Source organism: Odocoileus virginianus, chromosome 32, assembly GCF_023699985.2.
Source record: "Odocoileus virginianus isolate 20LAN1187 ecotype Illinois chromosome 32, Ovbor_1.2, whole genome shotgun sequence".
In the NCBI taxonomy this organism is placed as follows: Eukaryota; Metazoa; Chordata; class Mammalia; order Artiodactyla; family Cervidae; genus Odocoileus; species Odocoileus virginianus.
The window spans coordinates 38,872,669-38,885,753 of record NC_069705.1 but is presented as its reverse complement, the minus strand read 5'-3'; the positions used below and the strand labels follow the sequence as shown (position 1 = coordinate 38,885,753).

Genomic DNA, 13,085 nt, shown 5'->3' with positions numbered 1-13,085 from the left:
AGTAAGGTTTGGCCAAAGTAATAAAGAAAGATTATTTTTAAACAAAGCCATTTCTGGCAAATGGCTATAGAAAAGTACCCAGCATGGTGGGTTATAGGAATCGGTGTCAGAGAAATGCCTGTTTCTACTCCAGAAACACACCTATTAGGTTGGAAAAGTCTCAGTCTCTACGTCTTGATGAGAGGAATGAAAAACAAAACCTAGTAACGCTGTGTTAGGACACATTTATGATGTAAAGCAGAATCAATAGCTAGCAGGGCACATGGAACACAGTAAGTGCTCAATAGATGTATTAGCAATTTCAAATTTACTTTCCCAGTTCTAAAGCACCACGTGGACTTCAGAGGAATCATTCAAATTTAAAAGTATGCAGGGGTTCTGATAAATACCAAAAACAATGAAACCAGAAAAAGTCTGCTACAGTCAATGTTGTCATTACAATAAGAATGCAGTCATTAAAGGGGGAAGAAAAGAGAGAAAGACATTCCACTTTTTATCCATGCTAATTCTACTTCTTTATTCTTGCTCTGTTTTAATAATAATCAGAAATATATAGCACATTTGATGCACTAGACACTGTTTTACTGGTTCACATATATTAACAGTATATATGAAGTAAGTACTGTTATTACCCCCTCTTACAGATGAAGTAACCTTATGGCAGAAAGTGAAGAGGAACTAAAAAACCTCTTGATGAAAGTGAAAGATGAGAGTGAAAAAGTTGGCTTAAAGCTTAACATTCAGAAAACTAAGATCATGGCACCTAGTCCCATCACCTCATGGGAAATAGATGGGGAGACAGTGGAAACAGTGTCAGACTTTATTTTGGGGGGGCTCCAAAATCACCGCAGATGGTGACTGCAGCCATGAAATTAAAAGACGCTTACTCCTTGGAAGGAAAGTTATAACCAACCTAGATAGCATATTAAAAAGCAGAGACATTACTTTGCCAACAAAGGCTATGTTTTTTCCAGTGGTCATGTATGGATGTGAGAGTTGGACTGTGAAGAAAACTGAGCACCAAAAAATTGATGCTTTTGAACTATGGTGTCGGAGAAGACTCTTGAGAGTCCCTTGGACTGCAAGGAGATCTAACCAGTCCATCCTAAAAAAGATCAGTCCTGGGTGTTCATTGGTAGGATTGATGCTGAAGCTGAAACTCCAATACTTTGGTCACGTCATGCGAAGAGTTGACTCATTGGAAAAGACCCTGATGCTGGGAGGGATTGAGGAGAAGGGGAAAACAGAGGATGAGATGGCTGGATGGCATCACCGACTCGATGGATATGAGTTTGAGTAAACTCCAGGAGTTGGTGATGGACAGGGAGGCCTGGCGTGCTGCGATTCATGGGGTAGCAAAGAGTCACACATGACTGAGCGACTAAACTAAACTGAACTGAACAGATGAATTCGCTGTACCACAGAGAGGTTAAGTAGCTTTCTCACAGCCACACAGCTGGTGAGTACTGGTGATATAGGGTCTGCACAGGATGGATCCAGAATTTCTGCCCTTCAGCACTACAATAAGCTTGTCACAAACTTTGTGTTGTCATCACAAAAAGAAACAAAAATGATAAAATGCCATTAAATCAGCCATGTTCTCAACAGAGCTTTGTTTGACATGATAACTGGAATATAAGGTCTTGGGAGCATTACGATGTTTCCTCATGTAAAACTGAAGGCAAAATTATTACATAGCTTTTAAAAAATATACTTCAAGCTTTCAGGTAAATTTGCAGGATGGGAGAAAGGGACTAGGAGGGAGTGGGTAACAAAGTTAACACACGAAAAAAAGACCAGGCAGGTGGATTTGAAATCTAGGGGCTGGATTTTCAAAAGATTTTGAATAGCAGTTTTAAGACATTATAAGCCTGTAAGAAATGAGAACACAAAAATTCTTGTTGCAAAATGATGCTGTGTGAAATGACTATGGGAAATGCAAGGAAGCACATATGGTCAGGTGACCCTTAGGATGAGCTCACGGTCTTTAATTTTTCTGGTTGATCTTTCACCAGGGTGTATATCTTTAACTCTAAAGGAGAAAGTTGTCTTCACTTCAGTAATCTGTATCTATAAGCAGTTGGACCTTTACCACCCCAAACAACACAGGCATCAATCTAGACATAAATGACTGTAAATCTAGGACCAAAGAACTAAGAATTAACTGCTGAGGAAGAAACAGCCACAAGAAGAATTTATGATGGTGAGCCAAGAAGAGAGGCTCTGGCACGAAGGCCACGGATGTGGTAGAGTAAGTTTAGTTGTGAACATGAGTGTGTTCTTTGTTAAGTCTGTTCAGTAGCTCCAAAAATGGATTCTAGAGTCAGCAAAGAAAAGACGGAAGGACCAGAAAAATGCCAAGTTTCCTCTCTAATTTAGAGAGTAACAGTAGAGGGGATATAAAAGAAAAAGAACTGGGGGGCAGACATAAATCTTCTGAAATACCAAAGTTAATGGGAGAGGGGGAATAATTGTTAAACAAAATAGAAAAATGGCCAAAAAGTTAAAATTGAGATCAGAGCGCCTGGGAGTCAAGCTGAGAAGCAATCATAGAAGAATACGCCTGGTAATATCCACAGTTGAAAATTAAGCATGAGTGACTGACATACAAAACAAGCACAGCAATAAGTAACAGCACCAGGTGAACTTTTCAATTATCACTGAATTATTGAACAGAAACTTGCAGGTGCATGAATTTTCTCAGGTAAATTTACATATACTCCCACCACATGGAGGATCCCAGATTCTCCTAATAATGACTTACAAGCAGATACACAATTTTTATGATCATCTTTGTTCTTCTCAACAGTAAACTTTACACTCAGCAAATGGATATTCAGCTGCTTACAAGTGTCTCAGTATTTCTATAATGATAAGGTAAAGAAAAAGACACTGAAACAAACTTTACTACAAGCCCTCACAGAGTATCATGTTGACAAGAGCAAAGTTGCCAGCAACCACTCAAGAACTGATCAAAATGACCTCTGCTCTATGCCAAATGTTGCTTCTGTTTACTCTCTAACACATGATGACCACGTAACAAGGATAATACAACCTGTTTCAAAAGTTAAATACTACATTAAACACAATGAGGGGTGGTTAACAAAACTAAATTAGAGTGACCCTAGAAAACAGTTTTAAACTCTTTCTTTGTCACTGTTCATTTTATTAATTAAAAATTTTAAAAATAATCTCACTACAATATTTCTTTGGCTAAGCTGGAGTATCAGTGTTTAATGCAGTTTGAAAAAAAAAATGTGTTATTGCTTTAAATGACTTTCAAAGCCTTGGGCATCAGTCATTGTCAGATCATGATTCAAATGAGAGTCTGTAAACCTCCCCAGCAGATTCCCTGGAGAGAGCAGGGATCCCAGGTGCAGAGAGTGGAAACCCAGGGTGAGACTGACGGTCTTCCTGAGTTGAGGAGGCAGAGATGAGAACCCCAGATGTCAGGGAGGCTGAAGTTTACAAGGGAGCCAGGGCTCCAGAGACCTGCAGAGCCCCTCCTGAACATGGATGAGTGCTTACCAATGCATGCATGTAAGAAAATGACCAAGGTTAGTGGAAGAATTACTAAGGGATCACAGGCAAAAGTGTGTAGGCACTCGCAGGGCTGAGCAGAATACCTGCTCCCAACAGGGAGAACAGACACCTTCATGGCTCAGTGGACAGAACTCAGAGCACCTGATCCACAAACCCGAGGGCAAACGAGCTACTTAAAAGCTGACCTGAGGTTCCAACTTGACTCACGCTGCATGAAGTCTTAAAAAGTAGTATGTGTAAGGATAAAACTGTCCTAAGAAGTTTAACAACATCCAAAAAATATTTTGAGGAATACAGATGTATCTAGCACCCTCCAAATTAAGATTCACAATGTATGGGGGTCCAATTAAGCATGCTAACTGGCAAGAAAATAAAATTCATAGTGAGGAGAAAGAAGAATAAAAAAAAATAGCCAGAAATGACATAGATGGTTGAATTAGTAGACAGCAGTATTAAAACAGTTACTCTAATTGTATCCTTTGTCTTGAGGAAAGTGAAGATCAAACACCTTAACTAGACATGTGGGGAAAAAAAGGCAGAGACTATTAGACTGCATGAAAATAAGCCAATGATACACTAATGCCAAAACACACACACATACACACACACACTCTTTAAAGATGCAAAGAGATGAAAGAAAATGAAAAATACTGATAAAAATTCTAACATTAATCAAAGAACACTTAAGTTCCTATGCTAATATCACACACAGTTTTAATGCACAGAGGGTTATCTCTTAATGTTAAAAAGGTGGACATTACACTCCTGGACATTTATGTGCCTAATAACAAAGCTTCTAAATACATGGCAAACACTGACAGAATTACAAGGAGAAATGAATAAAACTAAATTATAGTTGGGACTACCAAACTACTCTCTTAATTGACAGAAAATCACTAAGGTTATAGAAGCCCTGAAAAAAACTCTCAACCAACATCTAATTAATTAATGGTTAAACAGGAAGTCACAAGGGATATTAGGAAATCTCTGAACTACATGAAACTGTTAAAACAACAAGTCAAAGCTGTGGGATGCGTTGAAAGTCATGCTCTTAGGAAGATTCACAGCACAGAGAGTTTATATTATGAAAAGAAGAAAGATAAACAAATCACTAAAGAATGGAACATGAGTAACTGGAAAAGAAACTGAAATAAAGGAGTATCAAAGACAAAAGTAGACATCACTCCTCAATAAAGCTGTTAAAAATAATGTCAATGTATCCTATCTCATGGTTCCTTTCCCCAACAAATACATTCCGAGTTGTTATTAGTGATCAGACTGCAAAGGTGAAGATGCCCCAGATTCTGCCCTGGAGATAGTTCACAGTCCAGGAGCCAGCAGAACAAAGAACAATCACCGCACAGTTTCTTAAGAATCTGTGCAGAGGCTGTGTGCAGTCTACAGGAATGAGGAGGAGCTGTGGACGGCCGGGCAGAGGGAGAGACCTGCGGGGAGGAAAGAGCCTCTCCTCTGTTTTCGGCTCTCTCTCCACTTCAAGTAGACTGCTGCAAGGAAGAGCCCTCCAGCAGGGACAACATGGAGCATGCAGGCAAGAAAAGCTTCGGGAGGAGGAGATCTGGAGGAAACACACGAAGGAGGCAGCCTCCGGAGGCTGCCGGGTGTCCGTCATGAAGAGGTGACAAGACTGCAGGATGGTCAAACTGAAGTTATAAAACCCAGCGTGTCTTGTAATTTTACCCATGGAAGGTTATGTAGGTGATGGTAGTACACATTTACTTCTGCTCTTCAAGTTACAATTTTAATTACCTTAAAATAACAATATTTAGCACATGTTGCACATCTGGGTTAAACACTCAGACACTTTACCTATGCTACTGCTAATTCCCCACACAGGCCTCATTTTCCAAATTTATCTGTAAATAAGAAGAGAAACTTGGTGGAGGTAACACAGATGAACCCATGTCTGTCTAAACCTGGGACATGTCTCCCACCATGCTGCTTGTGTTGATATAATTGATTTGCTTTTAAATAGGAATGTGATAGAAATAATTTGGGGGTAGTTTAATAGGAAAAAAAGAAGCTGAAGAACTAGGAACCAGGATCTTGTCCTTTCTTGCCCGTTAGCTGTCTGCCTCTGTGATATCATATTTTATTTTCTGTCTTAACAGTGAGAAGCAGGGAGAAAGAGGGATAAACTCATCAGTTATGTTAAGGTTAGGATTCTGCACAACAACTGCTCTTTCAGAACATATGACTTTTGATGCCTTTCTCAACACCTCTTCCCGTAAAGTGAAAAATGCAAATGGCAAAGGAAACTTGGAGAAGTAACACAACATTTAAAGATTAAACAAAATACAATCATCATTTATTATTTCCTTCCCGGGACATGGTCTTGAGCTACAGAAAATCCCATCCAGCTTTTCTTCTTTTTTCTATTCTAAACTCTAATAAGATTCTTCTTTCCTCCATGTCTCCCTTACTTCCGTATTATTTTTCCTCCTCATTTTATTGAGATATAATTGACATTCATCTCTATATAAGTTGAAGGTGTACAACATACAGATTTGACTTACACTCGTTACATAGTCATGTGATGATGGCCACAATAGCTTTAGTGAATACCCATCATTTCATATAGATACAACATAAAATAATTTCTTATGATGAGAATTCTTAGGATTCTTAAATGTAAGAATCCTAACTCCAGACTCCAAGATTCTTAGCTATATTGGGGTCAGCTAGATTTAAATGCAGAGACCTAGCTCTGAGGGCAGGGACCCCTCCACAGAGAGGAACCTGGCAATTTCATTCTCCAGGTTCTCCAGGTATCATTCTACCCAACTGGCCGAGTCAGGAAGCCTCCCTTCATCTCAGCCTCAACATTTCCTCTGGGAAGTGAGCAAAGTCACAGCCTGGCTCCTTGGGATGCTGACCCTGGACACAGGGACTGGGCGCCGGCACTCTGCCTGGTGGGGCTGGTACAGTCACACTTGGGGGGGAGGTGGCAGGGCTGGGCAGAGGAAGGTGTGAGCTGCAGGGAAGTTGTGGTGAAGACTCAGCCTGTCCTCTGAGGAGCTCTGGGCTAGGGTTGGTTTGGGGATTGTCCCAACTCAGAGTGAGAGACTAGAGCCCTTCCAGCCACACTGCCCAGTAGGAGATGTGAATGCCTCTCCACCCTTCCTGGACAAATGCCCCTTAGATATCCAGTTATGAGACATGATTGCTCCCTAGACAGTTGTCACCTTCCACCCATCAGTTCCCTCCAACCAGAAGCAATTCCTGCAGTCTTAAGTGAGAGCATCCAGCTGCCAGACCTCAGCAAAGAAACATCTAACTCTTTTTGTTTGTACTTTTTATTTCACTGTGGGATGTGAAACTAGTCATATTTACCATGTGGTTCACTGAGATGTTTTTTAATTCAGTGAATACACCTAAATATTCAACTTTACAAGAGAAGCTGTTACCAGACAACTTGTGGGTTCAGAGTATCCTGTAGTGATAAGAGAAGGTCATGGCCAAGAAAGAAAGAGGTCTTCCTACTGATGCCAGCCTGGCTTTTTTTTGGGGGGGCGGTGGTTAGGGCCAGAGGGTCTGGGACCAGCAAAGACAGTGGATGAAACTGGTTAAAATAAAAAATAAAATAAAATTTAATCTCTCTAAAACCTAAGCTGTATATCTAAGTAAAATTACAGAACATTATTTTAAATTATGTCTACTGTCATGTCCAGGGATCTAATGTACTCGATTTGAATAAAGGATCTCAGGAGAAAGAGGAAGGATGAGGTCTTTGATTTTTCTCCAACTTTTCTAAAGGAAGAACATCCTTTCGGGGGTAAGCAGACAAAAAGCCTATCACCTGTGCATGGTAGAAGCAGGTTCAACGTTTCAAGGACACTGTAATTTAAGAGCGTTGCATTAGTGCTCATCAGTGGAAAGTGCCAGCAGCGGGTGGAGACCAGTAGCTTGCAGCCATTGGACCGGCTCCTGACCCTGGAGTCTATCTGAGCATGAGGGTAAGAGAGGTGAGCTCAGAGGAGCCAGGGGCCCAGGAAGCAGCCGCCGTCACGGCTCCAGTATGAAACAAACTCAAGAAGATTCATGCTACCAGTGCTGACTTAGGAAAAGAGAAAATTACCTTCAGGGAGAGGACCGTAGCAGAACTAATTCTAAAGAGACAACCTTGAACTCAAAGGAATAACAATAAGTTCCAAAGGCCAAAATTAAACATGTGAACACAAGTGACCTACACACAAAGAGGTGATTTTAGACATTATAAGAGAGAATTCCCCAAATCCCGATCACACACTTTTCTTCCAGACTCAGGGCCCTTCTTTACTGTTTTTTGCTTTTAAAAAAAAAAAAAAAATAGGATATTTATAGCTATACTCATGTACACACACATGTGTGTATGTCTTAAGTGCATAGAAAAATATACATCCGAGAAATTCAAATCTAGTACATTAGATTCCTAAACACGGGTATAGATATAATTTAAAATAATGTTCTATAATTTTATTTAAACATATAGCTTAGGTTTTAAAGAGGTTAAAAATCTCTTTCTCTAATTTTAATATATGTTTGTATAGGAAATAATCAAAGGAGTTTCAGTTCAGTTCAGTTCAATCCCTCAGTCGTGTCTGATTCTTTGCAACCCCATAGACTCCAGCTTGCCAGGATTCCCTGTCCATCACCAACTCCCAGAGTTTGCTCAAACTCATGTTCATCGAGTCAGTGATGCCATCCAACCATCTCATTCTTTGCTGCCCCCTTCTCCAACTGGCTTCAGTCTTTCCCAGCATCAGGGTCTTTTCCAGTGAGTCAGCTCTTCACATCAAGTAGCCAAAGTATTGGAGTTTCAGCTTCAACATTAGTCCTTCCAATGAATATTCAGGACTGATTTCCTTTAAGATGGACTGGTTGGATCTCCTTGCAGCCCAAGGGACTCTCAAGAGTCTTCTCCAACACCACAGTTCAAAAGCATCAATTCTTTGGTACTCAGCTTTCTTTATAGTCCAACTCTTGCATCTATACATGACTACTGGAAAAACGATAGCTTTGACTAGATGGACCTTTGTTGGCAAAGTAATGTCTCTCCTTTTTAATATGGTGTCAAGGTTGGTCATAGCTTTTCTTACAAGGAGCAAGCATCTTTTAACTTCATGGCTGCAGTGACCATCTGCAGTGATTTTGAAACCCAAGAAATAAAGTCTGTCATTATTTCCACTGTTTCCCATCTATTTGTCATGAAGTGATGGGACTGGATAACATGATTTTGGTTTTCTGAATGTTGAGTTTTAATTCAACATTTCCACTCTCCTCTTTCACTTTCTTCAAGACATTCTTTAGTTCTTCTTCACTTTATGCCATAAGGGTGGTGTCATCTGCATATCTGAGGTTATTGATATTTCTCCTGGCAATCTTGAATACAGCTTGTGCTTCATCTAGCCCAGCATTTCACATGATGTATTCTGCATACAAGTTAAATAAACAAGGTGACAATATATAGCCTTGATGCACTCCTTTCCCAATTTGGAATCAGTGTGTTGTTCCCGTTTCCAGCTCTTACTGTTGCTTCCTGACTTGCATACAGATTTCTCAGGAGGCAGATCAGGTGGTCTGGTATTCCCATCTCTTGAAGAATTTTCCAGTTTGTTGTGATCCTCAGAATCAAAGGCTTTGGCATAGTCAATAAGGCAGAAGTTGATGTTTTCCTGGTATTCTCTTGCTTTTTTGATGATCCAATATATGTTGGCAATTTGATCTCTGGTTCCTCTGCCTTTTCTAAAGACAGCTTAAACATCTGGAAGTTCACAGTTCAGGTACTTTTGAAGCCTGGCTTAAAGAATTTTGAGCATTGCTTTACTAGCATGTGAGATGAGTGCAATTGTGCTGTAGTTTGAACATTCTTTGGCATTGCCTTTCTCTGGGATTAGAATGAAAACTGACCTTTTCCAGGCTTGTGGCCACTGCTGAGTTTTCCAAATTTGCTGGCATATTGAATGCAGAACTTTCACAGCATCAACTTTTAGGATTTGGAATAGCTCAACTGGAATTCCATCACCTCCACTAGCTTGGTTCACAGTGATAGTTCCTAAAACCACTTGACTTCACATTCAGGATGTCTGACTGTAGATGAGTAACAACACCATTGTGGTTATCTGGGTCATGAAGATCGTTTTTTTGTACAGTTCTTCTGTGTATTCTTGCCACCTCTTCTTAATATCTTCTGCTTCTGTTAGGTCCATACTATTTCTGTCTTTTATTGTGTCCATCTTTGTATGAAATGTTCCCTTGGTACTTATACTTTTCTTGAAGTGATCTCTAGTCTTTCCCATTCTATTGTTTTCCTTTATTTCTTTGGACTGATCACTGAGGAATGCTTTCTTATTTCCCCTTGCTGGTCTTTGAAACTCTCCATTCAAATGGATATACGTTTTCTTTTCTCCTTTGCCTTTCACTTCTTTTTTCTCAGCTATTTGTAAGAAGGCCTCCTCATACAACCATTTTGCCTTTTTGCATTTCTCTTTCTTGGGGATGGTCTTGATCACTGCCTCTTGTACAATATCCAGAACCTCCATCCATAGTACTTCAGGCACTCTGTCTATGATTTCTAATCCCTGGAATCTGTCACTTCCACTGTGTAATTGTAAGGGATTTGACTTAGGTCATACCTGAATGGTCTAGTGGTTTTTCCCTACTTTCTTCAAGTTAAGTCTGAATTTGGCAATAAGGAGTTCATGATCTGAACCACAGTCAGCTCCTGGTCTTGTTTTTGCTGACTGTGTAGAGTTTCTCCATCTTTGGATGCAAAGAATATAATCAGATTATGGTATTGAAAACCTGGTGATGTTCATGTGTAGAGTCTTCTCTTGTGTTGTTGGAACAGGGTGCTTGCTATGATCAGTGCGTTCTCTTGGCAAATCTCTGTTAGCCTTTGCCCTGCTTCATTTTGTACTCTAAGGCCAAACTTGCCTGTTACTCCAGGTGTTTCTTGATTTTCTACTTTTGCATTCCAGTCCCCTGTAATGAAAAAGGACATCTTTTGGGGGTATTAGTTCTAGAAGGTCTTGTAGGTCTTCATAGAACCATTCAATTTCAGCTTCTTCAGCATTTTTCATTGGGGCCTGGACTTGGATTACTCTGATATTGAATGGTTTGTCCTGGAAACAAACAGAGATCATTCTGTCATTTTTGCGAGTGCACCCAAGAACTGTGTTTTGGACTCTTTTGTTGACTATGAAGTCTACTCCATTTCTTCTAAAGGATTGTTGCCCACAGTAGTAGATATAATCAGCATCTGAGTTAAATTCTCCCATTCCAGTCCATTTTAGTCTTCGGATTCCGAAAATGTCGATGTTCACTCTTGCCATCTCCTGTTTGACCACTTCCAATTCCCCTTGATTCATGGACCTAACATTCTAGATTCCTATGCAATATTGCTCTTTACAGCATCAGACTTTACTTCCATTACCAGTCACATCCACAACTTGGTATTGTTTTTACTTTGGCTCCGTCTCTTCATTCTTTCTGGAGTTATCTCTCCACTCTTCTCTGAGTGGCAGCCAAGAACTTATTAATTAGAAATAAAAGATAATGCCATACGAAGGAGTTTAATAATTTCTAAAAGTCATATGGCATTATCTTTTATTTCTAATTAATAAATTCTTGGCTGTCACTGAGTCTAACATGATTGGAATTTTCTTCTGTGTGAATCTGCACTTACCTTCTAAAACAGTCTTAAAGTTATGGATATAAGCAGTTTCAGTTTACTGGGCACTGATATATTACTAATGTATGGTATTCATATTCACATGAACTTAAACGCTTTCCCCATGATTGAATTCATATAAAGAGTTCAAGGTATATTAAAAAGAGAGTCTTTTGGAAAAGATTAAAGCCTACTTCTTTGTAATGGACTATCATATATATTAATACACAGACATATGCATTCATATATATATATATATACACACATATATATATATATATATATATATATATATACACATGCATACACACACACACACACACATATACACAGATATAGAACTTGGGGACTTCACTTTTCTCTAATTTCTGAAGACCTACTGTTGATTCTAAATGATTCAATCATAACACAGGACCAGCACATGGACAAAATCAGTAAGTAATGTGAAGACTGTTTTTATTTTGTTTAAAATACATCCCCCTTTCTATACACAGACAAATACTTTTTTTTTAACTTAATTCTCAGGTTGGGGAGAAGATGAATTAATTAACTGCTATCAAACTCTAATTCTGGAGTCTTTAAATACTGAATTTACACAGGGCCCTGTAGAGCTGGGATGGGAAAGGAAGAATCTGGGAAGGGCCAAGAGAAAACCTGCTTCTGTCTGCACCCTCATTTCCCCCAGACCCCAGGCTTTCTTCTCACACACAAACCTCCCTTCCTGTGTTCCTCGGCTCTGTGGAGTGGCCGCTAGGGAGTGCTGCTAGGAGCCAAGTTGTTCAGTTGCCCAATCAGTCGTGTCCAACTCTTTGCACCCCATGGACAGCAGCACACCAGGCCTCTCTGTCCCTCACCATCTCCCAAAGTTTTCCCAAATTTATATCCATTGCATTAGTGATGCCATCCAGCTATCTCATCCTCTGACACCCTCAGCATCGGGGATTTTTCCAATGAGGTGGCTCTTCACATCTGATGACCAAAACACTGGAGCTTCAGCTTCATCCTTCTAATGAATATTCAGGGTTGAGACTGACCGGTTTCATCTCCTTGCTGTCCAAGGAACTTTTAGGAGTCTTCTCCAGTATCCCAGTGTGAAGGCATCAATTCTTTGGCACTCTGCCTTCTTTACAGTCCAGCTCTCACAACCATACTTGACCACTGGGAAGACCACAGCCCTGACTATACGGTCCATTGTGGACAGTGTAAAGTATCTGCTTCTCAACACACTGTCTAGGTTTGTCATATTTTTCCTGCCAAGAAGCTATGGAGCCAAATTAAATGGCCTTTAATCTGGAAATCAGTGCATCCTGAACAGACAGGCCCCTGGGCGACACCAGGGGACTCTGGAGACAGCAAGGCTGCCTGTTCACACTGGTGGGATGGCCTCTCATGAACACCTGAGTCCCAAGCTGTCCAGTGCCCTGACCTGCAGGAACGCCTCTACACCCCAGTCTGCCTCTCACGTTCACCGCAGGCAGCCCCTGTACTGAGGGGCAGATGTGGGGAGGGAAAGGAGAGAGCAGGAGAGAAAGACTGGTCAGTTCTACACACAACATGGTCCTCCACCCAAAGGCCCTGAGGACGGTCCTATCTGTGGATTCAGAATAATCTTAGAAGTTCAGGAAACGGCCTGGAGAAATATATTAATATATTATTATATTATTATCAACTAAAGCATGATTTAAAGCTATGGGCTTCCCTCATAGCTCAGTTGGTAAAGAGTCTGCCTGCATAGTAGGAGACCATGGTTCAATTCCTGGGTTGGGAAGACCCGCCGAAGAAGGGATAGGCTACCCCGTCCAGCATTCTTGGGCTTCCCTTGTGGCTCAGCTGGTAAAAAAAAAAAAATCTGCCTGCAATGCGGGAGACCTGG

At 40.5% G+C, this 13,085-nt stretch overlaps 1 protein-coding gene across 1 annotated transcript in view; it reads right to left on the bottom strand.

Annotated features, from left to right (window-relative positions):
• Nucleotides 1-13,085, bottom strand: part of CSMD1 (CUB and Sushi multiple domains 1) — a 1,985,846-nt gene that overhangs the window by 1,016,019 nt on the left and 956,742 nt on the right. The window lies entirely within an intron of this gene.